The sequence below is a fragment of the Oryx dammah genome, unplaced genomic scaffold (genome assembly GCF_014754425.2).
Source record: "Oryx dammah isolate SB20612 unplaced genomic scaffold, SCBI_Odam_1.1 HiC_scaffold_7, whole genome shotgun sequence".
Lineage (NCBI taxonomy): Eukaryota > Metazoa > Chordata > Mammalia > Artiodactyla > Bovidae > Oryx > Oryx dammah.
In genome coordinates this window covers 40,711,939-40,738,910 of record NW_024070191.1, presented here as the reverse complement: position 1 = coordinate 40,738,910, position 26,972 = coordinate 40,711,939, and the positions used below count along the sequence as shown (strand labels likewise).

At 46.6% G+C, this 26,972-nt stretch overlaps 1 long non-coding RNA gene across 1 annotated transcript; it reads left to right on the top strand.

Moving 5' to 3' along the window:
* The first annotated feature begins 2,717 nt into the window (after positions 1 to 2,717).
* LOC120865892 lies at positions 2,718 to 24,783 on the top strand. Its single transcript, XR_005721543.1, has 2 exons — positions 2,718 to 3,077; positions 24,580 to 24,783. It is a non-coding gene; the product is annotated as an uncharacterized LOC120865892 (long non-coding RNA).
* Positions 24,784 to 26,972: the final 2,189 nt, after the last annotated feature.

Genomic DNA, 26,972 nt, shown 5'->3' with positions numbered 1-26,972 from the left:
CTGCCTTTTCATAGGTCTGGTTACATTTCTAAATCTGTCAGCTTTGATGTCATTTTAAAAGCAACTCTTATTTTGTACTATTTAAGCCCTATATACTCACCGTAGAAAACGTAGAATACAGCACAATAAAAGAAAGAAATCACTCACCGTTCCCATCCAGAAATCATCTCGTAGGGACTCCCACAGCAGTCCAGGGGTTAGGACCCCAGAATCGCTGCTTGGGGAACTAAGATCCCGCAGGCCACATGATGCGGGGGTCGGGGCGGGGCCGGCGGGGGGGTGGGGACCAGAAATCATCTCATAGAAATGATTGCAGGTGTGAAACTTTTAAGGCACATTGTGTTCTCTTTCTATGTGAAAGACACATGTGTGTGCAAAACCCATGAAAAATGAAAGCTCATCTCTCCATCCTCCCATCCTTCTCCCACCAGAACTCTTGCAGGTCCTCGGAGGCCCAGTCAGGGAGCAGGGGCATCTTTCCCCACCCTCGATTCCCAGTATACAAATAGGGACTGTTCCGACGGGCCTCCCCAGCTCCACCCCTGACCTAGGATGTTCTAAGCCTCTGCGCTCCCAGTACAGGGGTCCCGGGTTCAACCCCTGGTCAGGGACCTGGATCCCATATGCTGCACCTAAGACCTGGCAAAGCCAAAGAAACAAACATTTGAAAAAATAAAAAGCAGTCACCACCTTCAAGGCTCTCCCAGCAAAGGAGACACTGTTGGTTAGCCCTGACCACACACTTGGCAGGCCACACGTGGCCCCTTTGTCTGTCAAATGCAGCTGCCTGTCCAGGCCTTTCCAACCTTGTGGCACCTGACGCTGGGAGCCAGGCAGCCAGAGGGCGTGGAGGCCTGAGGTCACACCCAGGCCCGGGCCTGCTGCAGCATCAGCAGCAGGGCTGTCTCTGTTTCCAGACAGCCTTCCAATGGCCTTGGCTGGCAGAAGCTGGGGCTTTGCCCTCCGTATGGAAGATGGGCAGAAAGTCTGGGCAGTCTCTGGGCCTGGCACACAGCCCCAAAGGACACACAGATGTCTTTGTGGTGGGTGCCAGGGCCAAACCATGCCATGGAGAGCCATGTGACGGCTTTTAGGGAAAAAAAAAAAAAAAAAAAAGAGGCATCTTTCCTTTTAAAGGAAAACCCGTATTTCAGAACCCCTAGGGAGTAAGCAGCCAACAACACGAAACCATTATCCTCTGTCCCTCTGGGACTGGGGGTGAGCTTGCAAGGTTCCCAAGAAGCGCATGTGACTTTTTTCTCTAAGGCATGATTCAGTCCAGAAAAGTCCGCTTTATTCTCCGAGTGACAGAGTTAGAGTCAGTACCTTAAACATATACCGGAGCAGTGTCCCCTCGTATCACAACACAGAAGGCAGCCAAGTCTGCAAGACTCTTTGAAAGAGGAAGGAATAGGGGTTCCGGGTTTTCGGAACGTTATTACTATCTCAGATTGTGGGAAGATCCATTTTAGGTACACATCTATATTTTACATTAAAATCTGCTTTTGCATGGGGCATGCCTTGAAGTCTGTTGCGGCAACCCTGACGGCAGCACCCGGGGGCTCTGGATTTGCAGGAAGGACCCAGGTCCGCGTGGAGCAGTAGGCAGCCCTCCACAAAGAACCCGCCTGCCAGTGCAGGAGACACAAGAGACTCGGGTTTGATCCCTGGGCCAGGAAGATCCCCTGAAGTGGGAAACGGCAACCCACTCCAGTTTTCTTGCCTGGAGAATCTCACAGACGGAGGAGCTGGCAAGCTACAGTTAGTGGGGTCTCAGAGAGTCAGACACGCACGCAATCCCCAGGTGGGCAGGAGGCAGCCCTCCTCTCAGAGGCCAGCAGGTGCCACCGGCCGCTGGGCACCTGCACCGACCCCTTCAGGCTAACCTTCAGCAGCAGACGCTCAGGCCTTGCTCCCCGCAGAGCCCACGCCGCAGACCATCCGGCAGGCAGGCCCCTGCCAACTCCTCCCAGCGCGCATGCGCTCTCCCACTCTCGGAAGCAGCCCAGTCTCTCCGGCCTGGGGCTGTCCTCCCAGCCGCCCCGTGCTTGTGGCCCTTTGGCAAAGCCCACGGGCCCTTTTCACAGCGAGCTCACATCACAGATTGCGGGCAGGTACACGAGGAGGAAGAAGACCCACAGACGCGGGATTTTTTTTTAACCATCATCAAATTACAGAATGGCTCTTGTGAGGATTCAGCGAGGTTTCTAGAGGAAAAGTATCCAGTCCGAGGAGAGAAGAGAAACGGTAAATTGCGAGGTTGTGACATGGGCTGAGCCGAGCTGAGACGTCTCGGCCACCCCTTAATGGCCCCACAGGAGGGGATTAGCTCAGAGCTGTCTACAGGAAACATCGCGAACCACGGCTAGGATAGATTGTCTAGCAGCCGCATTTTAAAAAGTAAAAAGGAACAGGTAAGGTCCACCTTAATGGCATGCTTTTAGCCCAATATTATAACTTCAACTTGGAATCAATATAAAAATTATTGAGACCATTTACCATCTTTTTTTCACTAAGTTCTAAGTCATTTTTCTGCAGTCATACACAACGAGACCAGATATGTTCAGGTTCCATGGGCTTAACGGCCACGGTCATCTTTTTTTCACGGAGACTCTGAAACCTGGTATGGTCTGAACTGGCTGCGCCCGGTTCAGACCAGCCGCGTGTGGATAGTGGCTGTCACACCAGGCAGCCTTGATCTAATGAGTCTTATTTTATTTCTCCTCTCCGCGGGCGAGAGCCAGCACCACATTGTACAGGGAGGGGACTGAGGCTCAGAGCTGATAGAGGCGGTCACGAGATCAGCAGCAACAGTGGTTTGCTCACTGAACAGGGTCCTGTTTGAGCCCTGATTTTGCCACTTCCGATTTCTGTGACCTCTGGCAGGCTGTTTCAAGTCTCCTAGGCTCAGTTTCCTTACAACTGAAGTAAAAGAGAAAAAATAACTCCTACTGTTAGAGTGCAAGGATTAGAGAGCGTGTTTGCAAAAGACTCTCAAGTGGCTGGCACACAGAAAAGGGTTAATAAATGCTGGCGATTCTGATAGCAGTGGACCAGGCAGAACCTCTCCACTCGGGGTGAGTGACTCACGGCTTCCCTGGCTCTATGAGCATGAATGGGCCCCTCTCCCTTTGTCAACCTGCCCTTGGCACCTCGTGCACCTGTTTGCCCACCGCAGACCCAGGCTGCGCTGCCCGCTGGTACCTGCATCCCTGGCAGCTCCCCGTCCCTCCCCTGGGGCCCAGGAATCCCTCCCCACCACCCCATTTTTCCCCCTGTGAGACCTGTTTTCTCCCGAGTGACTGTGAGGCCCATGGAACCTCAATATATCTGGTCTTGTTGTGTAAGACTGCATAAAAACGGCCATAAAACAGTTTCTTAGAATAACTTTTATTGTGCTCACAAATCTGCAAACGTGGGCATAAATCCAGCTGCCAAATTTGAGAGGTGTTTGTGTTGCCTGTTCGGTGCCAGGCACTCTGCAGATTCTGTGGACGTGGAAACACGAGGCCTCCCCGGGACATGCCTGCCTCCTCCGCTCCCAACAGCCATTCTACAAAACTCCTCAGGGAGCTCAGGCCTCAGAAATTCTGGGTCCATTTGCGGGGTGGAATCTTTAATCCAGGTAGCCCCGTCAGCACTTCCCAGGCTCTGGAAGCCCAGGGTGAGGCTGAGAGGACCGCTGTGTACGGAGGCTTTGGGTAGGACCTCTGTGTCAGAAATGGACCACCAGGAATTCCCACTAAGTATTTTTATTTGAATCCTGAAGCTGAAAAATTTTTTTCCAGTGGTTTAAAAAAAATTTTAATTGAAATACAGTTGATTTACAATGTTGTGCTGGCTTCAGATGTATAGCAAAATGACTCATTTATACATAAGTGAAAAAGTGAAGCTGTTAGTCACTCAGTCTTGTCCAACTCTTTGCAATCCCATGGACTGTAGCCCATAGGCTCTTAAGTTCCTGGAATTCTCCAGGCAAGAATCCTGGAGTGGGTGAAGTGAAGTGAAGTGAAAGTCGCTCAGTCATGTACGGCTCTGTATAGTCCGTGGAATTCTCTAGGCAAGAACACTGGAGTGGGTAGCCTTTTCCTTCTCCAGGGGATCTTCCTGACCCAGGGATCAAACCTGGGTCTCCAGCGTTCCAACTGAGCCGCCAGGGAAGCCCTTATACGTATATACATAGCCACATGTGTTCATTTTTACATTATCTTCCATTATAGTTTATTATAAGACGTTGAGTAGAGTTCCCTGTGCTGTAGAGGAGGTCCTTGTTGTTTACCTATTTTATATATAGCAGTGTGTGTATGTTAATCCCAAACTCCTAATTTATCCTCCCCCTCTCCCCTTTGATAAACATAAGCTGGTTTTTTTATGTCTGTGAGTCTATTTCTTTTTTATATAAGAAGTTCATTTGCATTGTTGGGATTTTTTTAACTTAAGAAAACTTCACTGTGTTGTTGAGAGAGAAAACCCTAAGAGTTCTCATCCTACATAAAACAATACATAGCAAGACAACTACAGACTGTGATGAGATCTGTGAAAGAGACAAGAGGGTGTCAGAGAGAGGAAGGGAAGGCTTCCCAGGAGAGGGGACATCTTTAGGAGACACAGAACCAGAGAATCATCCAGCAAAGTGAGGAGCTATAAGAAGACCCACTTAGGTTGAAGAAAATTAAGAGCAAACACCTGGAAAAGGAAAAGGGCTTGTATGTCCAAGCAAGAGAAAGAAGCAACCGAGCAAAAGGCAGCTGGGAGAGTGGGAGGGAGGTGTTTGTCTGAGAGCAGAGTGTCTGTGGTTGGGTTGGGTACCGTGACTGGTGCTGCCAAGACAAAGCTGTGATGGGAGATGGATGCTGGGGATGGGGAACAAGTTACTGACAGGTCAGGGAACTAAGAGACCCTGATGTGTGTTGAAATGACCCAGAATAGAGACGGGAGTCAGACGGGAAGACAGTAAGCTGAGGGAGTGGATCCTTGGTGAATCGAGGGCCGCGGGAAGGCAGCAGGTTGACGGCTGTGTGGAGAGATGCCACAGAGCGGAGGGACGCTGTCCCGACCTTCCAAAGCCATTCAGGTCTTAGAAAGGAGGCAGGTTGGTTCTGCCAAAGCCCTGAGGAGCAAAGTGAAAGTGAAAGTCGCTCAGCTGTGTCTGACTCTTATAGTCCATGGAGTTCTCCAGGCCAGAATACTGGAGTGGGTAGCCTTTCCCTTCTCCAGGGGATCTTCCCAACCCAGGGATCAAACCCAGGTCAAAACCCAGGTCTCCCACATTGCAGGCAGATTCTTTACCAGCTGACCACAAGGGAAGCCCTCTGGGGAGCCAAGTGAACATCTATTCCTTTCCCTGGCCTAAAGGACATTTTTTTCAACTCTTCAAAAACGGTCTGGAATGACATGACCCAACCTAGAAGCGTGGGGCTCTGGGTGTGGATCTAGACCAGGGAAGGGGTTGTGGGGACCTTCTGTTTTGACTTACATGCTTGTGTTTTGTTTGTGTGAACAAGGAATGTCTGTGCATGACATGTGCGTTTTTAAAACAATGGAAACAGAAGACAGGATTCATGGGGAGAAAGCCAACACAAAGTCTCTACCATCTTCATCCGGTAAAGAATCTGCCTGTAGTGCGGGAGACCCAGGTTCGATCCCTGGGTCAGGAAGCTCCCCTGGAGGAGGGCATGGCAACCCACTCCAGTATTCTTGCCTGGAGAATCCCACGGACAGAGGAGCCTGGCGGGCTACAGTCTATAGGGAAGCAAAGAGTTGGACACAATGGAGGGACTAACACTTTCCTTTTCTTTCACTCCCATTGCAACTATTAACTGAAGACTTTTCACAGGCTATAGTAGCTCTCAGGGTGTGCGACCCCCTGAGATCAGCCCCTGGGCGTCTCTGATGGAGGAGCCGGGCTCAGCTCCAGGTCACTCTTCTAGCGTCAGAAACGAGCAGTAAGAAACCAGAGCGGGTTCAGAGGGGCCGCTATAAATGATGCTATAAGTTCAAGACAGTCTCAAGTGTTAAAAGAAGGTGTCCCTATCAATCTGTCATCTGAAAGCTTGTCTTGACAGGATTAATGAGAATTATCTTTTGATAATTGCCAAAGAGAGTTCGCAAAATGTCGGAGGCTTCCGAGTCAGTCTCTATTAAAGTGCTGTATCTTGGGGTGTTTGCTTCTCCTCAGCCCCTGGTCTGCCCTCCTTTCTGGGGCGATCCCTCAGTTGGTTCCCGGAGAACATTCCAGAAGAGCTGTCTCAGCCTCAGAACCTCTGAGGAGCCCCTGGGTGGAGTCTGTGGCATCAGGCAGCGCGGTCCTCGCCTCGAGGGGGTCCAGACTCTCTGGGAGCTCCGCTGCACCCCACTCCAGGGCACCGGCTTTACCAGCCCCCTCTTGGCGCGCCCCCCCGCCCCCCACCATAAGGGATCCAGATCTCGCTGCATGGCGCCCAGGAATCCACACACATTGAACAGGACTCCCTAGGTGATTTTTCCGCTTCATAAAGTTTTCGAAATATTGACCTAGGGGCTTGACTGAGGTTGTGAAGGGTCATTTCAGAGATATAACATCCGCTCGTGAAATAAATACGCTCCCTTTCTCCTGGGCTTCTAGCTTGACGGATGCCATTCATGAAATTAAAAGGTAGACTCGATACATATAAAGATGGAAGGGAAGTTGTCAGGCCGGTGCATTGTTGCATTGCCAGTGAACTTAGACAATTTTTTAAATGCATTTATTTTTACTTATCTGGCTGCACTGGGTGTTAGGTGCAGCACGTGGGATCTAGTTCCCTGACTGGGGATCGAACCCCGGCCCCCTTCATTGGGAGCTCGGAATCTTAGCCACTGGGCCACCAGGGAAGTTCTAGACAAGGTTTTTAAATAGGCTAAACCAAAATGTGGGCTTTCCAGGCGACGCAAGTGGTAAAAAACCCGCCTGCCAATGCAGGAGAGACACAGAGCCACAGGTTTAATCCCTGGGGCGGGAAGACCCTCTGGGGAAGGGCCTGGCAACCCACTCCAGAATCCATGCCTGGAGAATCCCATGGACAGAGGACTCTGGTGGGCTACAGTCCGTAGGGTCTCAAAGAGTCGGACATGACTGAAGCAACTTAGCACGCATGAAAACCAAACACAAGCTATCTGTTATACTGAGTTTTGCACGAATTTGTGAATTTTCAAAAAGTTTTTTCTTTAAATCAAGTTGAGGAAAGTCATCTCTCACCCCCTGAGTATTTTGAACCTTTGCATTTAAACTTCAGGCCTCATACCCGGCCCTACAGTCCTGCAGCTAAACGTGGAAAACAATGCCAGATGCCCTCCCAGACTCGGGCTCTCTGGCCTTCCTTAAATAACCCAGGAAGCCCAGGCGCATGGGCAGAGTCAGATGGCCACTGTTCCTGAGCCTTGTTTGTGGAGCAAATGGAAAAGACTCATTTCATGTTTTATGACATTTCAGAATCGATTTACAACTGCCTACTCCTGAGTCTGGATTTTCCTTTGAAATAAAAAACACTGTAATAAAAAATAATAGAGAGGAACATTGAATTGAAAAAATGGTAATGGTACAAAAATGGTATGAAAATAAAATAAAATCATACCATTGTTGTTCTTTAAGATTCATTCAATATTCATTTAAAAAAAAATTAGAATCCAGGCAAGTTTCTAGGCCCTGGACCACAGCAGTAAGCTGAGCAAGCATCCTTGTTCTCAGGGAGCTTCGATTCTAGTTGGGAAAAGACAAAGAAACAAATATATCAAGTGTCATGTGGTGAGAGATGCAATGAAGAAGAATAAAGCAGGTTTGGGGGTAGAGAGGGCTTCCCTGGTGGCACTCGTGGTAAAGAACCCGCCTGCCAGTGCAAGAGACTAAGACAGCAGGTTCGATCCCTGGGTTGGGAAGACCCCCTGGAGGAGGGTACAGCAACCCACCCCAGTATTCACGCCTGGAGAATCCCATGGACAGAAGAGCCTGGTGGGCTACAGTCCACGGGGTCACAAAGAGTCAGGCACGACTGAAGCGGCTTAGCACACAGGCATGCATGCGGGTAGAAAGTGGGGCAGCGTGGGGGGCAAGGTTCCTGCTTTTGGGTGGACCAAGTGAGACACCTGAGCAGAGACCAGAGAGGAGTGCGGGAGTGAGGCGAGGCGGAGCCTGGGGCGGGGACGGCAGCTGGAGTAGAGAGAGCAGGGCCCAGAGAAGCAGGAGATCGGTCAGAAGGCTGGCAGAGAATGCCACGTCACACGGGACAGTGTCGAGGTCGGGTCAGGTTCTGCTCAGAGCCGGGAGGCCACTGCAGGGCTTGGGGCAGAGCCGCCACCCGATCACTCGGAATCTGTAGGCGCAAACGGGCGGAGGCTGCGGGTGGAAGCAGAGGGGTTCATGATGGGGGTGCAGCGAAGACCGCCGGCTGCAGGGGTGGCGGGGAGGCGGCAGGGGCTGCGCCCCGTCTTGCTTCCTCTTGGTTGTCAACTGAAGAGCGGGCTGAGAGATTTAAGATTCTCCCACAAAGACATGACAAGTGGCAAGTCCAAGTTCATGAGTCCCACCTCAGTTCAGCCACGTCTGAGCTCTGTCCTGCTCGCCACTAGTCCTTTCCAGAGCAAAAGCCTCCAGGTTAGCTATACGCCAGCAAAAATTCATTTAAAAAATCTAAAAAATAAATAAATACCATTTCCAGGCACACACACGCACACGTGCACAAACACACACACACACACACACACACACACACAGTCTCCAGGTTGTAGGGGCCACATGGCCCTCACCAGACGATTCCATCCTTGCCAGGGGACAAAATGTCACACCCTAAGACCTTTCAGTGCAAAGATTCTATGATCTCTCTGCTTCAGACATTCCTTGAGCTTCCTAAGGCAAAGTCTCCTTGCTCCTGGAGACAATACCATTAAAGGTCAGACAATTTATGAATATTCAAAAGAACAGAGAACTCAGCTTAGGAAGCTGGTTTACCTACAGTGTTACTGACTATGGCAAATGGGAGGAAAGCCTTTTCCTAAAATCCCACATCAACATATTTGCAAAGGCTGATAAATGTAACGGGAGTCCTCCCAGGGGTGCTCGATTGTGAAAGCAGGCCCTTGAAGACTGCTGCAAGGAAGTAATCTCGTGGTGGAGCTTGAGGCACAGACAGGCCAAACTGGTGTGTGCGCTCAGTCATGTCTGACTCTTAGCGACCACATGGACGGAGGCCCACCAGGCTCCATGGAATTCTCCAGGCGAGAATACTGGAGTGGGTTGACATCTCCTCCTCCAGGGGATCTTTCCTATCTGGGGATGGAACTCGGGTCTCCTGCACTGCAGGCAGATTCCTTACCACTGAACCATCTGGAAAGCCCCCACACAGGGCCAAGGGAAAGCAGAAGAGATGCCTCGTGTATATCCTTAGGCAGCGGCCCACCTTCTCCACTTCCTTCCTTTATTTATTCACCAACTCATGTACTGACCCATCCATTCACCCATCAGATTTATTCCATCCCTACCACGTGCCAGGCATGTGCTGAGCACTGGAACACGGAGACTTAAAAGCAAAACCCAGACAGTTCCTACTCAGAAGGAGTTGGCCCAGTTGGAGCTGCAGATTTCATTCCTCACCCCACAGGTGGAGGGGCTGCGACGCCCAGAAAAAGGTGGGCTCCCGCAGGGTCCTATAGTCTACCTGACCTGCCTCCAGCCCCCACTCCCTTTTCATGAGCTTTTCACTCTAAACCATGGATTTATCTCTGAAATACTCAAGCACAAGGCAGTCTCAATTTTAATCTTAAATTGATGGATTTAATTCTTTTTTTTTTAGTACTCAGAATTTTATTAAAAAAATTTTTCTTCAGGTGATGATGGCTCAGCCCATAAGCACTGGAGTAAAGCATTTGCTTTTGTTTTCCCTTGACGTTTTCTTACAAAAGTTTTCAGGCATCCAAGAATGTTAAAAGCCTAGAATATTCCATCTTGATTTACCAGTTGTTAGTATTTTGCCATACTTTGTGTACACTTAACCAAAATTAAGAGTAGTCCATAATATGATATGATACCCTGTGCATATGGAAAAGCATGTATATTTCTGTACAGTGAAAATTAACACAACATTGTAAATCAACTGCACTTCAGTAAAATTTACAAAAACAAACAAAACTAGGTGGAAAGAACTTTCTGACCCAGAGTCTGGGCCCTGGAAGGCAGTTTTTGTATTCACAAGCTTAAAGTAATTTTTAAGTGCTCATCATGTAAATGTGAAGAGAAATAAATTCAGGATATGAATGTATACATATAGAATGATCCCTATTTGGGAAAAATAATATATTTAATCATAAACATATACATGGAGAGAAAATACTGGGAAGAAAGTCAACTAAATGTTTCCTTGGTTATCTCAGGATTGTGGATTTACGGGAAAACTTTATGTTTTCTCCATCTTTATTTTCCAAATCTCCTATACTGAGTGTGTATTACTTCTATTGTCATTCAAATGTAGCTTTTTGAAAATCAGGTTTTAATTATTGCTGCCGTTTGCATAGTGCCGTTTACTCAAACTTAAAAACCGCTGCACAGAAACCTTTAGAAAGCAGCTGCTAAGTCCCACTGAATTCTCCACGACAATCGTGAGCCCATCTTCATGTTAGGGATAAGCAGCTGAGCTTTCTGAGAACCCCAGAGGGTCAGGATAAGAACTGGGCTCAGCGCCAGAGGGGAAGGTGTAGACGGATCGCCCTGGGGGGCTTGTGAAAACACAGATTGCAAATATGGCTGAGGCAGGACCACACAGGAGAAGCAGGGCCTGGGGGCAGAGACCCACGTCAGGACCCTCTGCTCTAAAACTGTCTCGGTTTCCTCACCTGTAGATCGGGAAGATTCGTTTCTGCCTCATGGGGTGGTTATGAAGGTCAAATAGGAAGCTCATGTCTATGGGCTTCCCAGACTGCAGTGGCGAAGAACCCACCCGCCAATGCAGGAGACACACGAGACGAAGAATCCATCCCTGAGTCGAGAAGATCCCCTGGAGCAGGAAATGGCAACCCACTCCAGTATTCTTGCCCAGAGAATCCCAAGGACAGAGGAGCCTGGCGGGCTGCAGTCCACAGGGTCGCAAAGAGTCAGACAGGACTGAATGCCCGAGCACACGCACACACACAGGGCACTTGGCACACGGCATGGTCCTCGCGCACACTCCACGATTGTGAGATCTTTCTCACTACTCAGGGCTTGCTCCCCATCCTCACGCCTCAATGCCCGCCAGCCTTACTGGAAGCTCTCAAAGCCTCTCTTATTCAAAGTGCCCGGAGCACAGTCTCCACTCACCCACACGTAGATGTAAATATTGTCTAAGGGGCCTCTGTTTGCAAGAAAGCTTGGGAAAATACTAGGTCTTTCTTTGCAGAAACTTACTTGGCACTTTTTTTTTTTTTTAAAGGTAAGGGGATCTTTGGTTGAAATGTTTGCTTGGGGGCTGAGAATTAAAACTTATGTTCCTGAACCCACTAAAATCATTTTCTGTGACAATTTCAGTCTTGAAAAGGAGTGCCAGACACCTTGGAGGAAGAAGACAGCCTTGTGGGTTTTTTGTTTGTTTCGCAGATGCTTCAAGGGGTTTCCTCTGACACAGATGGAAGCAGAGGGTGGTGACAGAGAGCACGGGCCGGGGACGGGGTGCAGGGAGGGGTAAGGAAGACCCAAGGGAGAGGCATCATTTATGCGCAAGCTCCCCGCTCCCTGGGCGGTCCTTTCTCTAAGATCTGCTGGTCAGAGCTGAGGCTGGGGGTCACACGTGCTCGGGGAAACCCAGCAAGGAGGAAAGCATCTTAGAATGGGAGCCATCTGTGTCTTATTTTCCCCTTTTTGCTCTATAGGGATGGAATTGCCCTAGGTGAAAGAGATGGCCAGTGCAAGTGTGATGCATGAAGCAAGGCCCCCAAAGCCAGTGCACTGGGTCAGCCCAGAGGGATGGGGTAGGGAGGGAGGTGGGAGGGGGTTCAGGACGGGGCGGGGGAGAGGGGACACAGGTATACCCATGGCTGGTTCGTGTGGATGTATGGCAGAAACCATCACAGTAAAGTAATTATCCTTCAATTAAACTATGTTAATTAAATACATTTTTTAAAAAAAAGGATGGATGGGGAGGGGAAGGTGGGGCGCTGCTCCTAGTGGCTCCTGGACCGCCCACCTGGGCAGGTGCTGGGCTGGAGCCCAGCGTGTCTGTCAGCCCTTGCTGTCTCCAGGGTGACCGCACGGCTTAATTACACAGTCAGATTGTTGGCTTCGTCTAGACAGCGAGGGTGGCGAAGGCTGAGATGGAGACGAGGAAGAGCAAGGGGACTCCGGAGGTCTCTGAGGCGTCCAGGCACCGTTTTCTGGGCCCCCTCCAGGTGGGAGCGGGCTGCTGGCCTCCTCTGCTCCTGGACACACACGCAGGGCCTGGCTTCAGGGATGTCCTAGTCTGGCCCCAGTTAGTTTTGCTCCGGTGAGTGGCATTAGGGAGCCCTGAATTCTCTCTGAGGCACCGCCCCCGGGCAGACAGGTCGCCCACCCCCACTGAAAGCACAAAGGCCGCAGAGAGCGGGGGCTGGTGGTTGGGGGGGATTGCAGGGAACACAGGACAGGCAGTATCAGCGCACCAGCCCATGTGCCCTCACGGGACCACCGGGGCAGTCTGGGGAGGATAACTTTTTTCTATCATACATGGTTTATTTGCTTTTTTAATATTATTATGGAAATATTGGAGATACAGATAAAAAGTAAATAAGTCACAGTTATCAAAGACAATAACATCATTATCTTGGTATTTATGATTCCAGATATTTTTAATATGACAATGTACATTTTTTTAAGGCAGGGTTGTTGTTTTTTTTTAATTTTTGGGAAGGATAACTGAATAGCATCATTTTAGGGGACCTCCCTGGCAGTCCAATGGTTAAGACTCAGCTTCCAATGCAAGGGGCGAGAGTTTGATCCCTGGTCAGGGAGCTAAGATCCCACAAGCCATGTGGTACAGCCAAGAAAATATTTTAAAAGACAATAATCATAACATCATTTTATAACAGAAAACAAGGAGGAGAGATTAAGTGTCTGGGCCCAGTCACACAGAAAGTAAAGTACAGGGTAACAAAGAGGGCTTCTCTCACGGTCCAGTAGTTAAGAATCCACCTTGCAATGCAAGGGACACTGGTTCGATCCCTGGTCAGGGAAGGTCCCACGGGCCGCAGAGCTACTAAGCTTGGGTATCACAACTACTGAGCCAGCGCTTTAGAGCCCGGGAGAAATACTGAGCCCATCAGCCACAAAGCCTGAAACCTGAGCACCCTAGAGCCTGTGCTCCAAAATGAGAGGAGCCACTGGAGTGAGAAGCCCGCACGCGGCAGCCAGGGAGTGGCCCTCACTCACCGACTGGAGAAAGTCGCTCAGCAACGAAGACCCAGCGCAGCCGATAAATAAATAAATGAAATTAAAAAAGAGTAACATTGAGGCAGCCAAGTATGCAATGTGAGTAAATAATACGATATCTAATGAAGAATAAATTAATGTTGCCCGACTTCATATGAAGTTTAGTTAAATCTATACTCCGGTCTTCAGACGGTAACAAATCAGCCTGCAGTGAGGAGACCTGGGTTCGGTCCCTGGGTGGGGAAGATCCCCAGGAGGAGGGCGTGGCAACCCACTCCAGTGTTCTTGTCTGGAGAAGCCCCATGGACAGAGGGGCCTGGCGGGCAGGCTCAGTAGTTGTGGCTCATGGGCTTAGCTGCCCTGAGGCATGCAGAGTCTTCTTGGACCAGGGATTGAACCTGTGTCCCCTGCAGCGGCAGGCGGATTCTTAACCACTGGACCAGCAGGGAAGTCCCCAGATGATCATTTTGAGTAGCTTTAGAGTGGAAATAGGCTATGTGAAATTTCAGGAAACTTTTCTTTTTGGAAACATCCAGGCATGATAAAAGATCCTCTTTCAATTTCGTGACATAGTTATCTTAACCACAGCTTGCTGAGATCTTGTCTCTCTCCCATATGAGGCTGATGTATACACATTTTAAATCTGTTCCAAGTATCTTGAGTGTGTGTGCATGCTAAGTTGCTCAGTCATGTCCGACTCTTTGCAGCCCCATGGACTGTAGCCCACCAGGCCCCTCTGTCCATGGGATTCCCCAGGCGGGAACACTGGAGTGGGCTGCCAGGCCCTCCTCCAGGGGCTCTTCCTGACCCAGGGATCGAACCCTCGTCTCTTGTGTCTCCTGCATTGGCAGGCGGCTGCTTTACCACTAGTGCCACCTGGAAGCCCTCAAATATCTTATTGGCGTTTATACAAGTTACCGTAAATATTTCCAGGATTGGGATTATTACAGTTATCAAAGTAAACATACTGTTATCCCTGATATTTGTAGCAGAATGAAAAGGGCAGGAAAAAACCTACTAGCGATTTCAGTGGCAGAAATCTGGTGAAGACTGCACAGAGTTTTCACAGCTATCTTTACTGTGTGTGGACGAAAAACGCGACGGCTCTGACTGAGGGTTCTGGGGGCTGCGATGCCTTTTGCTAAGTATGATTTCACACCTTGGAGAGGACAGATGTTCATCTGAGAGGTTTAACCCAGAGGACCCACTGACAGCCGTGCCTTTTAAAACTGACTCAACCACAGCCTTTAAAAGAGAAATTGGATGGTCATCATGTTTGGGTATAATTGACCAACGAATTCTCCTGACTCAAAAATCCTGGGGAAGAAAAACCTAAACATCTTTTATAGAAACAGCAGAACAGATCCTTCCAAAAACCCACATGGTGTGTCAATATTGTTTTAGGACCACGTGAAGCTATTTGGAAATCAATATTTAAACATTTTTATGAAGTGAGCCATATGTCAAATAAGACAGAACAAAAGGAACTGAGTTGCAAAGAAGAAAATAAAGAGTGTCTGTTTATGGCATCACTTAATATGTCTATTTTCCTCTAGGCAAAGTTTCTTTATTATTGTTGATGTGATTCTTTTTATTCCATTTTCTGTACCACGAGCAGAGTGCAGGTAAGTAAGAAATGATTCTGATTGTTATTTTATATCCATGCTGTACGTCTTCCTCTGTAAATACCTATTCATATTGTGGTTATACAAGTAATAGGATAACATCAGTGAAAGTCTGAAAAAAAGAGAAAAGAACAGAAACAGAAAAACACCTTCTCCATCTGCTAACGCAACACCCAGTGGTATTTCTGGGCACTGCTTCGCTATTGTATGGTACGCTCATCTGGTGACTTCCCGCCCGGGCCTTGCAGGCAGGCCGGTTGAGTTTACACTCATCTCCCCTTCTCAACAGCAGTTTGACGGCGGCTAAACTGAGTTTGAGCAAGCTCCGGGAGTTGGTGATGGACAGGGAAGCCTGGCGTGCTGCAGTCCACGGGGTCGCAGAGTCAGACACGACTGAGCGACTAAACTGAAATGGCTTAAACTTTTTTGTGCCTCAGTTTCTCAGCTATACAATGGAGATGATAAGAATAGTACCTCTTGGGTTTTGAATCAGGGGATTCAACCAAGTGCAGAACAGAAATACTGGGGGGAAAAAGTGCCCAAAAGCAAAACCTGATGGATGGACACCAAGGAAGTGAGGGAGGGGTGGGAGGATAAACTGGAAGATTGGGGTTGACTTATATACACACACAATTGATATTATGCATAAACTAGATGCCTGATGAGAACCTTCTGCGCAGCACAGGGAACTCTGCTCGATGCTCTGTGGCGACCTGAATGAGAAGCAAGTTCAGAAAAGAGGGGATAGGTGTAAGCTGCTGCTGCTGCTAAGTCGCTTCAGTCGTGTCCGACTCTGTGCGACCCCAGAGACGGCAGCCCACCAGGCTCCCCCATCCCTGGGATTCTCCAGGCAAGAACACTGGAGTGGGTTGCCATTTCCTTCTCCAATGCATGAAAGTGAAAAGTGAAAGTGAAGTCGCTCAGTCGTGAAAGTGAAGTCGCTCAGTCGTGTCCGACCCTCAGCGACCCCATGGACTGCAGCCTTCCAGGCTCCTCCGTCCATGGGATTTTCCAGGCAGGAGTACTGGAGTGGGGTGCCATCGCCTTCTCCAGGATATGTGTATATGCATTGCCAATTCATTTTGCTGTACACCTGAAACTACCACAACATTGAAAAGCAACTACACTCTAATAAAAGTTAATTTTAAAAAAAGCCTAAATATTAGGTGAAAATTTTTTTAATTAAAAAAAAAGTTTTTAAAAACTTGAATTCACTGTATCCTGGAAATTATTTACATAGCATTTACATTGCATTTACAATTATATAGCATTTATTTATTATTTATATAGCATTTACATTGCATTAGGTATTGCAAGTAATCCAGAGATGATTTCAAGTGTACGAGAGGATGTATAGATTATACGTATATACTACGCCATTTTACATAAAGAGACTTGAGCATCCTTGGATTTTGGCATCAGTGGGGGACCAATCCCCCAGCCAAACTGAGTGCCACCGAGTGCCAAATGTATTGGTTTTATCTCTTGCAAGAAAACTGAAGATCAGAGAGGCTAAATGACCTTCACAGCTCTGAATTCAGGTCCAGAGGTGTTTTTTAAGACACATGAGAAATGGTATGTGTTTCAGCTGCTCCAGAGATGCCTTTGAAGGAAGAAATCTTCGCCTCCTGATGTCACACAGCAGGAAGGATCTGGTGTCACCCAGGTCTGGACTGTCTCGCTCCCCATGTTTAAATGGAATGAATCACACCTTTCTAGGGAAACTCAGGTTTACAAGATACAGAAGAGATAAAGGGGTCATGTAAACAGTACCACAAAAAAAAAAAAAATCAAGCAAATCTAAAACATGGAACATTCTGCAAAACAAACTGGCCGAGTCTTTTCAACAAACCAATGCTACGGTTGAGGGAAGGCAGAAGAGGTGGAACAGCTGGGCGTGGCTCTGGGTTAAAAGAGATGAAATAAACTCAGAATGTGTGGTCTTGAATAGGACTTTGATTTGATCCTAAAGGGAAATCAGAGAATTGAATATATACAGAATATTTAGACAAAACTAGGGTGATGGCTGTATATTGTCACCCTGCTTATTTAACTTATATACAGAGTACATCATGAGAAACGCTGGACTGGAAGAAACCCAAGCTGGAATCAAGATTGCCAGGAGAAGTATCAATAACCTCAGATATGCAGATGACACCACCCTTATGGCAGAAAGTGAAGAGGAACTAAAAAGCCTCTTGATGAAAGTGAAAGAGGAGAGTGAAAAAGTTGGCTTAAAGCTCAACATTCAGAAAATGAAGATCATGGCATCTGGTCCCATAATTTCGTGGACTGCAAGGAAATCCAACCAGTCCATTCTAAAGATCAGCCCTGGGATTTATTTGGAAGGAATGATGCTGAAGCTGAAACTCCAGTACTTTGGCCACCTCACGTGAAGAGTTGACTCATTGGAAAAGACTCTGATGCTGGGAGGGCTTAGGGGCAGGAGGAGAAGGGGACGACAGAGGATGAGATGGCTGGAGGGCATCACTGACTTGATGGACGTGAGTTTGAGTGAACTCCAGGAGTTGATGATGGACAGGGAGGCCTGGTGTGCTGTGATTCATGGAGTCGCAAAGAATCAGACACGACTGACCTGAACTGAACTCAATAATGAAAGTGAAAAAGGTTCAGTTGAATTCAATTCTTTCTGACCCCATGGACTCTACAGTCCATGGAATCCTCCAGGCCAGAATACTGGCGTGGGTAGCCTTTCCCTTCTCCAGGGGATCTTCCCAACCCAGGAATCTTCCCAACCTAGGAATCGAACCGGGATCTCCTGCATTGCAGGTGGATTCTTTACCAGCTGAGCTACTGGGTTAATAAAGTATAACTGTAAATGTAATGATGGTATGTGTTTTTGTTTGTTTTTTGAAGAAGAAGCAGGTGGAAGAGTTTAGGGTAAATTGTCTTGACATAGGTTTACTTTAAACTGTTTAATAAATTAAAAGACAAATATGACAAATATCAGTTCTTCAACGTAGGTGTTGAGGTGAATGTAGGGGATCCTTGTACTATGCTTTCTACTTTTACGAATGTTTCAAATTTTTCACAATAAAAAGGAAATGAATGAAACAGACAGAAAAGGACTTTTCTAGAAAGCAGAAGCTGTGTGTTAAAGATGTTGCAGAGATGGCCTAGCGCCGCACAAGACCAGATGTGCACGCTCGGCGATGGCACACACACAGCTCTGCCTTCCACATCTTCCACATCACGCACATTCCACGCGTGCTGCTCGCTCAGGCCTGTCCGACTCTGTGCGACCCCGTGGACTGCAGCCCGCCAGGCTCCTCTGTCCGTGGGACTCTCCAGGCAAGAAGACTGGGGTGGGTTGCCATTCTCTTCTCCAGGGGATCTTCCCGACCCAGGGAAGGTTTCATAAGGAGAGGACATAGAAGTCCCATTTAAAAAACTAAACTAAAACACCCTATACTCCTAAGGAAAACCTGTCCAGCCAGTCCTGTAAAGGGCCAAACCTAAATTATCTGTATAGCATTTATGTGCAATGAATAAACAATGGGATGGTATCAATGATATGTGTTTATGATGCAAATATATTGGAGTACCAATACTTATTTTTTAAAATAGGATGAAGGATGATTTTGGTAACGATGGATCCATAAATGGGGACAGAACTAAGAAAACCTCTATAGAATTTGAGCTCCCTATTCTGGGCTCTGCTCTAAGCCATTCATTTGCAAGTTAGAAAGTCTGAGCAGAGTAAATGTATGCACCTCCAAGTTCATAAAATCTTGATCTTACTCTCAAGCCAAGTTCAAGGAAAATCACAAGTTTTCATTTCATTCTCTAGCAGCTTCCAAAAATAACATCTTAAATACATACCTCTTTAGACCAACCACCAGCCCAAGGATTTATTTTAAGCTAAGACACAACTAGAACTAAATAAACTCTAAATATCGGAACATAAATCTCAGGCTTAGAAAGGACCCTTCTCGTTTTCCCACCTCTGTTGCTGAAGGACACAGCAGTGCTGAGGGGTGACCCAGAGTTGCGAGTAATGAGCTTTTCCACTGTTGAAGGGTTTCCAAATACAAACTTCTGTACAATTATATGAAAAAAAATCTGTTTTCAAAAAATGTTATGTTCTCAACTCCGTAATGTAGTAAAAACTTAGAACTCTAAGAGGACAAATATTCCCTCCAGTTACCCATCTCTGTCTTAGAACAGATGGAACCTAAATAGCTCATAGATGGTGCAAAAAAAGGACCTTTACAAACCCAAACTGCTGCTGCTGATGGTGTAATTGCTTCTGGGAGTCCAGTGTGCAAATCTGACAGCAGAGAAGCGTGTACGCAGTGAGACGGTTTCACCACCGTTTTCCACGCTCATCCACACTGTGATCCTCAGACTGTCCAGAGACACTTCCTTGCATTTCAAGCATCTTGAAAACCCCAGCTTGCCCACCGCCAGTTTCCTTTCAGACCTCTTGATTTAACACTTTGAAGAGGCCGGACTAACCTGCCATCTACAGAGAAAGAGAATGAATTCCGTGTAAGAGACACAAATCCTCTGGAATGACCCTTCACCCGACAGTTCTCCAAACAACTGAAGTGAAAGCGTCACACACTTGGCCGTTCTCACTCACTCACTGAGAGAGAGGAGCGCTTCTGGGCAAACTTGGACGATTTCTGACTTACCTGTTTATTCAGCCTCTCAGACTCAGCAGGTGGCCACGCAGCGCCCTGGATGCGGCCTTGGGCTCAAGCTAGAATGGGGCAGAGACCCCCCACGGCAGTGTCTCCTGGCGACAGGAAGCAACCAAACTAGTGTACCAGTACAAGGATGGCTGCGTGCGCTTCTAATGTATTAACTCTGGGACAGCCAAAGGAAGTCGAGGTTGCTGGATTAAGTCCTGAAAAATACTAATTAGACCAGAATAATGTGTTAGATTCAACGATGATAGCTCTGGTCATTCCAGGCCCTGGACTAAGCAGTTTATAGACGTTTCTTATTTAACCTTAAAAAAAAAAAAAAAAAAAAAAAACTTATACGGATAAGCAACAAGGTCCTACTGTATAGCACAGGGGAGCCATATTCAAGATTCTATGATAAACCATCATGAAAAAGAATGTGTATATCTGAATCACTCTACTGTACAGCAGAAAGTAACCCATTATAAATCAACTACGCTATTGCTCAGTTGCTCTGTTGTGTCCAACTCCTTGCAACCCCATGGACTACAGCACGCCAGGCTTCCCTGTCCTTCACCATCTCCTGGAGCTTGCTCAAGCTCATGTCCATTTTGTCGGTGATGCCATTCAACCATCTCATCCCCTTCTCCTCCTGCCCTCAATCGTTCCCAGCATCAGGGTCTTTTCTAATCATCAACTATACTTCTATAAAAAATGAAAAAAAAAAAAGAAATCAGGTTTATTATCCCAGTTTTACCTAGGCAGCAGCAAAAGTTGGGCAGGCTGAAGAACTTTCCAGACGTCACTGTCCGTCAGAGGGAGTGTGGGTCTAGGAAGAGGCCTGCTTGTTCCTTAACTGTGTTTCTCCCTGGGATGGAGCCGCGGGGAAGGTCAGGGCCACGGGAAAACCTGGCATGGCTGATTTACAATGCTGCGTTTATTACTGCTGTACAGAACAGTGATTCAGGTGTTCGTACATACACATTCCTTTTTTTAAGAAATATATTCTTTTCTATGATGGTTTATCATAGGACTTCCCTGGTGGCTCAGATGGTAAAGAGTCTGCCTGCAATGTGGGAGACCTGGGTTCAATGCCTGGGTCAGGAAGATACCCTGGAGGAGGCATGGCAACCCACTCCAGTATTCTTGCCTGGAGAATCCCATGGACAGAGGGGCCTGGCGGGCTACAGTCCATGGGGTCACAACGAGTTGGAGATGACTGAGCGACTAACACACGCATAGGACTTTGAAGATTCTCCATGCTAGCCAGTGGATCTTGTTGTCCATCCATCTTACACTTTAAAACTTCCATCTGCTGACCCCAACTTCCCACTCCATCCCTCTTGGCAACCACAAGTCTGTTCCTAAAGAGACTTTTCAAGGAGACTGAAGTCAGGGATGAGGAAGGGCAAGCCAGGATATTTGCTTCTAGCTTCACAGTCACGTGGGGCCAACATCCATCCCCACTCCACGGTGAGATTAAAGATTGTCTTCCATTCCGTGAATGTAATTCAGGAAGCAAGGGGTGTGCGTGGGAACGCACACACGCTGGAGAGGTGAGTCTGTGCTTGGCCTGATGTCTGCGGCGGAGGGTCTATGAAGTGGATGACCCGGCCCAGTCTATGAGAGCAGTGCCGGCTGGCTAGGACGGCGGCGCACTCAACCCTTGGAGGTTCCCTCTGGCTGCGAGCATCCCCACAGGCACCCCACGTTTGAGGCGCAGCCATGTGGATGCCACCAGTCGCCACAGTCCACTTGGATTCCTTCAAGGGAAAGTTCTGCGGCTAACCAGTTGCCTGACCTTAGAAAACTCATCCAGCATTTCTGGGGGATGGCAAGGTGTCGTTTCAGGCCTCATCTTGGGGCCATGCATGCTTTCCTGGGAAAAGCGACACAGACCCACCATGTCCTTTATTGAGAGCTTGATAGCATCATCCCACGCCTGTGAACCATGGGCCACTGGAAGAGGTGGGAGAAGGGAAAGAGGACACTATCCACGCCAAGGATGATGTCCATCCCCTGCCTTCTATGACTGTGTCAGTTCAGTTCAGTTGCTAGTCATGTCTAACTCTTTGCAACCCCATGGACTGCAGCACGCCAGGCCTCCCTGTCCATCACCAACTCTTGGAGCTTGCTCAAACTCATGTCCATCGAGTTGATGATGCCATCCAACCACTTCATCCTCTGTCGTCCCCTTCTCCTATGGCTGTGTACTGCACGCCTACTAAGTGCCAAGCACTGTTCTAGAATACTTCTAAGGAGACATGTTCTCGGCTATCGCGGGCTTTAAATTCTCAGAGCTTCAGCATTAAATGTGATTAATTAAAATGAGCGCAGAGAATTAGGACTCAGGAAGAGCTTCCCTAAGCCGAGTCTCCCCCAGTGGCTTCCTCCTGGTTTGCAGACTTCTTCCTCTTCTTCCTGGCTTTCCTATCAAACTAATCTTCTTACGACACCCCTTAGGCGAAAATGCCTCTAGTGTCTTTCTCTTGTACTTTGATCCTGTAGTGAAGTCTGGGCTTCTCAGCTCACCATGGAGCTCTCTGCAAATGCCAGGCGACTTATTTTCACCCTTCCAGCCACCACTCACTTCTTTTGAATAAATTTGTCTGCTTGTGGTCTCTCCAGTAACTTCTGGAGTTTTTCTGCCTCCATATATTGTTTTTGTTATTTAAAGATATGGGCTTCCCTGGTGGCTCAGAGGTTAAGGCATCTGCCTGCGATGCAGGGGACCTGGGTTCGATCCCTGGGTCAGGAAGATCCCCTGGAGAAGGATAGTGGTTTGATTTTCACAATGTACTGAAAGAAGGCACAGGCTTCTCAGGTGGCTCACTGGTAAAGATTGTGCCTGCCAAGCAGGAGACTGGGGTTTGATCCCTGGGTCGGGAAGATCTTCTAGAGGAGGAAATGGCAACCACTCCAGTGTTCTTGCCTGGAGAAAGAATCCCAGGAGCAGAAGAGCCTGGCGAGCTACACTCCAAGGTATCCCAAAGAGGCAATGCCACTGAAGCACACAGAGAATGCCCCTCAGACTGTATTTCTACCATGACACCTGGCGCTGTGCTCAGCACACATAGGGCAGTTAATATGTATTTGCTGTTTAATTGATTTGGGGCTGAGACTTGAGTCCTGTCTGCTGCAAAGACAGAACTCATCAAGTAGGCTTAGCAAGTCCACATTGGTATCTTTGCTGCCAACTGCTTCTGGGCCTTGCAGTTACTGAGGTAACGTTTGGATTCAAAACTGGATCCTTGACTCGATATTTGCCACACCAGGGAACTGAGGGGAAGTTGATCTTTTTAAAAAAGTTTCACAATAGCTACTTAAGAGCGTGAAATAAGTTTCCCGGACTCTTTCATCCCTCCAAATTTCAGGAAACTGAAAATGTGCTCCGTTCAAGAAAAGGTTTCAGAAACTAATGGACCAAGCTGCTCGAGCTGCAATCCAGTATGTTTGAATACAGTGTGTCCTTATGTTATCAATGTGTAGGAGGCTGAAGGCTAGTGTGTTTAGAGAGAGAACAGGTTCCTCAGAGGAGATGCTAAATTATAAACTGGGAAGAATGCTTCCATACTAAGTGCCAGTCATTTGTCGACATCAAACCCACCTTTTTGCTGTTGCCTGAGAAACCTTTCAACTCTTATCAAATCTTGGTAAAATCTGAAAATCACATGGTTACTCAATGCCTCCATGTGGTAGAAAAAATAATTTAGCTCTGTCCTGGCTTTGTGATGCAACCTTCAGGACCAACAGAGTCAGACAATGCTTAGAGTCCTTGAAAGGAATTAGTGGGTTTTTTTGGGGAAAAAAAAAAAAAAAGCCTGTGGAAAAAACAACCCAAATTGAAGATAAAAACCCCAGATCTCATTAGGCCTCATGGAACTGATTTTCTTTGCAAATCTTCTTTATCCTTCTATCCTTCTGTATAAGGAATGACTTTTTCAAGCAAAGGAGCAACATAAAATAAAACAAGTTGAATGAAATCTGCAGTGAGTCCATCTTTTCAGAAAAGCTTTATAGAAATTCTTTTTACATTCCCAACATAAGAGCTTTTTCCTTTTGACCAAAAAAAAAAAAAAAAAGGAAGTCTTTCTATCAAGTCATAAGGTAGCTTTAAAAAGTCATAGTAACAAATGTTAATTTGTTTGACAAGTCTTTGGATGTGACATTGGCCAAAGAGAATGATCAGCTTCGTGAAATATTTGAAGTTCCGTGCAAGCAACAAACCAAAATGAGGGCTCGAAAGTTAGATGGGGTCTCTTTCTTTTGAATCAACTATGTCATTTCACCTCCTAGAGATCAGTCAATACATTGCACTTCAAGTGCTTCTACTTAAAGACACGCGATACGCTAAAGATGGCTTGAGGAAGAGAATTGGATCATTTTGAGAATCAGAAAGAGGCATTACTAAACCGGAGCCCAATTTTTCAAAGCCCAGGGATGGCAGAGTGCTGCACCACGTGGGCCTTCTGGCTGAAAGCATCTTTTAAATGTAGATTGAGCCTTCTTATCAAAGCAGCCACTATATATATGTGCATTTGCCTGCCCTTGACTTTCAGAGTTGGGGGGAGGGGTGGGGGGAGATTTTCCTGGCACACCCTTTGGTTTCTTCAGGATAATATAGCAAGAGAATGTAGTACCTACTTAAAATATGCCAATCATCAATATGAAATAAAGACACAATAAGGATTATTCTCAGAGTAGGGAGCAGGGAACTTCAGTAGTGATCATTAATTGGTTCAAGTACAATACATGTTATAAATTCAGCGATTCTCTTCACTTGCTTCCACTTTTTTCCACCTTCCCAACTGTGCTGATGGCTTATGTTCTTTAAAATATTATCAGAGTTCTTTATATATTAAATATATTTAATATATTGTTCTTTAACATAATTGAGACTCTCCCTTCTTCCCCCTACCAGACATTTGCCAGAAGAAACAAGATCATCTCCAGACATGATGGACCACAGCTGTAATTCTGCCACCGACTTTCTGCTTGACCTTGGATAAGACACTGGGTTTCATGTCCTGAATTTCTTCATCTGCAACATGAAGAGTTTGAACTCAAAGATATTATATCTTAGGCCCCATTTGGTAAATAAAATCCTCTGATTCCTCCACTCTTATCTTTCTCCTGAGGAGGTTTCTTATACTATCATCAATTCCAAGTCATAAAGACCCCGTGTCCTAACAAAATTCCTGAGAAGTAGGATCAGGGTGGGATTATGAATACTTTACTTTGAGCAACAGTTAATAAACCATCTAATTATAGATACATATTTGTTCTTTCTTACAACTCACCAGTCACTATGGCACAGGTATGGACCTTCATAGTTGAGGAAAGGGAGGCTTAGAGAGGTCAATTTGGCTCCTTAGGCCTTGCAGCTAATAAGCAGAAGAGCTAGAAGGTTATAAATGAATTATTATTATTTTTTTATGACAGAGACAACTGTCGATTTAAAATAATCTGACATAAAAAATAGTCTTCCGAGAGCAGCAGATTCTTTTCTTAACATTTTGAGGTTTTTATTCCCCCTTCGGCAGGCAGGTCATTCCTGAACCGTAAAGCACTAACCAGGGTTAGAGAGAAGAAAGACACAAAAGAGAGCTAGTGTCCCTCCACACTGGTGGTTGGGAAGGCACGCCCCTGTAGAGGAGGGGCCCTTCCATTTCATGATTTATTTCCCCAGGGACCAGTCTAATCTAAGCATCAATGAAACACAAAATACCATGTTAGGTTTTTTTAAAAAATATTATTATAGTTAGTATCCAAACATATGATTTACGCAAACCAAAATTAAAGAAAAAATTCAGCCACCATCCTAGTCATATGAGCAATTCAAACCTTTTCTTTTCCTGCATTCTTCACTGGTTGTACTCACACTGTTCAGTTCAGTTCAGTCACTCAGTTGTGTCTGACTCTGTGACCCCGTGGACTACAGAATGCCAGGCTGCAAGTCCATTACCCAAACTCTCGGAATTTGCTCAAACACATGTCCATCGAGTCGATGATACTGACAGTGTAGACATGTATTTTAAAGAATCAGGAACCCAGACTTTTGTTAAGAGGAAGTCTCAATAACTGTCTTCAGATTATTTTTTTCATCCCTACTGAGTTCATGCTTGTTTACTGTTTTCCCTTAAATTTATATCTTTTACATCCAAAGTACATGTATACAGCCTGGTTTTAGCAGATTCTTTTGGATTGTTTTCATATAACATACAGCAGAGAATGTTATTATTTTTATATGGTCTACTAGGACTCCTGAAATCAAACACACATCTGGGATCTTTTCAAAATTTCTAAGCATCTGAGTGACTGAGGGATTGCTCTGTCTGGAGATAGGAGGCTGGAATGATGACCTATATGTATTTTCTTTCTCAGCTTTTAGACCCCTTGATTCCATGACAATTCTTGGTGGGTACATGTTTCTTGGTCCCTCACAATTACTTTATGAGTCTTAATAAAGTTGGAGTTTCATGTTGAGGGCTCGGAGGGGTTTAGGTGGGTGGTAAGAACGCTTGTTTTCCTGGTTAGTGGATACGCCTCAGGCTTTATAAACTGTGTTGTACTGTGGTAACTGAAGCCACACTGCTGCCATGGAAAAGGATGGCAATTTGAATGAGATAATTTAGAGTGGCCCATGGAAATCTGACTGGACAGTCGCTTAATGTACTACACCTCCTACGTGTAACATCATACCTATTTCTTCAATTTCCTTCAATTGAAATGAGGAATAAGTGTGAAACATAATCAATTTGATGGCTTAAAAAAATTAATCTTGTTAAGAATACTAAATGAACAATTTAGAATTAGAGGGACTTTTAGAAAAATTGTATGATTATTTGAATGGCGTTTGTATTGTAGCTGAAAAATGTACAGCGGTCCCCCAAATTTTTAATCCAAATTCTGACACCAAAAATTCTAAATCCAGTCTAATGCAGTAGTACAGAGTGTATTCCCATTGATTTCTCACATTCGTGAGACTGTCGACGTTGGTTGGTTTTACCTGTCACGAAATTCTTTGTATCACTTTTAGAAAACACCACCTCTGTCTATAAAAATGACTGGAAATACCTAAAATTGTAAACTGGCACGTGTCTGGGCAGAAAAGTCCCAGTTCCTCACAGGCGAGCCTGCACCTACTTCTGCTCCTAGCAGGTAAACCGTCAGAGGGAGAAGCCAGGTCAGCCCACAGGAAAGCCTGTCGTGGGATTTCTCATTTCCCCTCAGGCTGATCACTTTTTAGGAGCAGTTCCCGGGGCCATTCTCTCGTCCAAAGTCCTGGCTACCGGATCACCTGTTTTTTTTTTT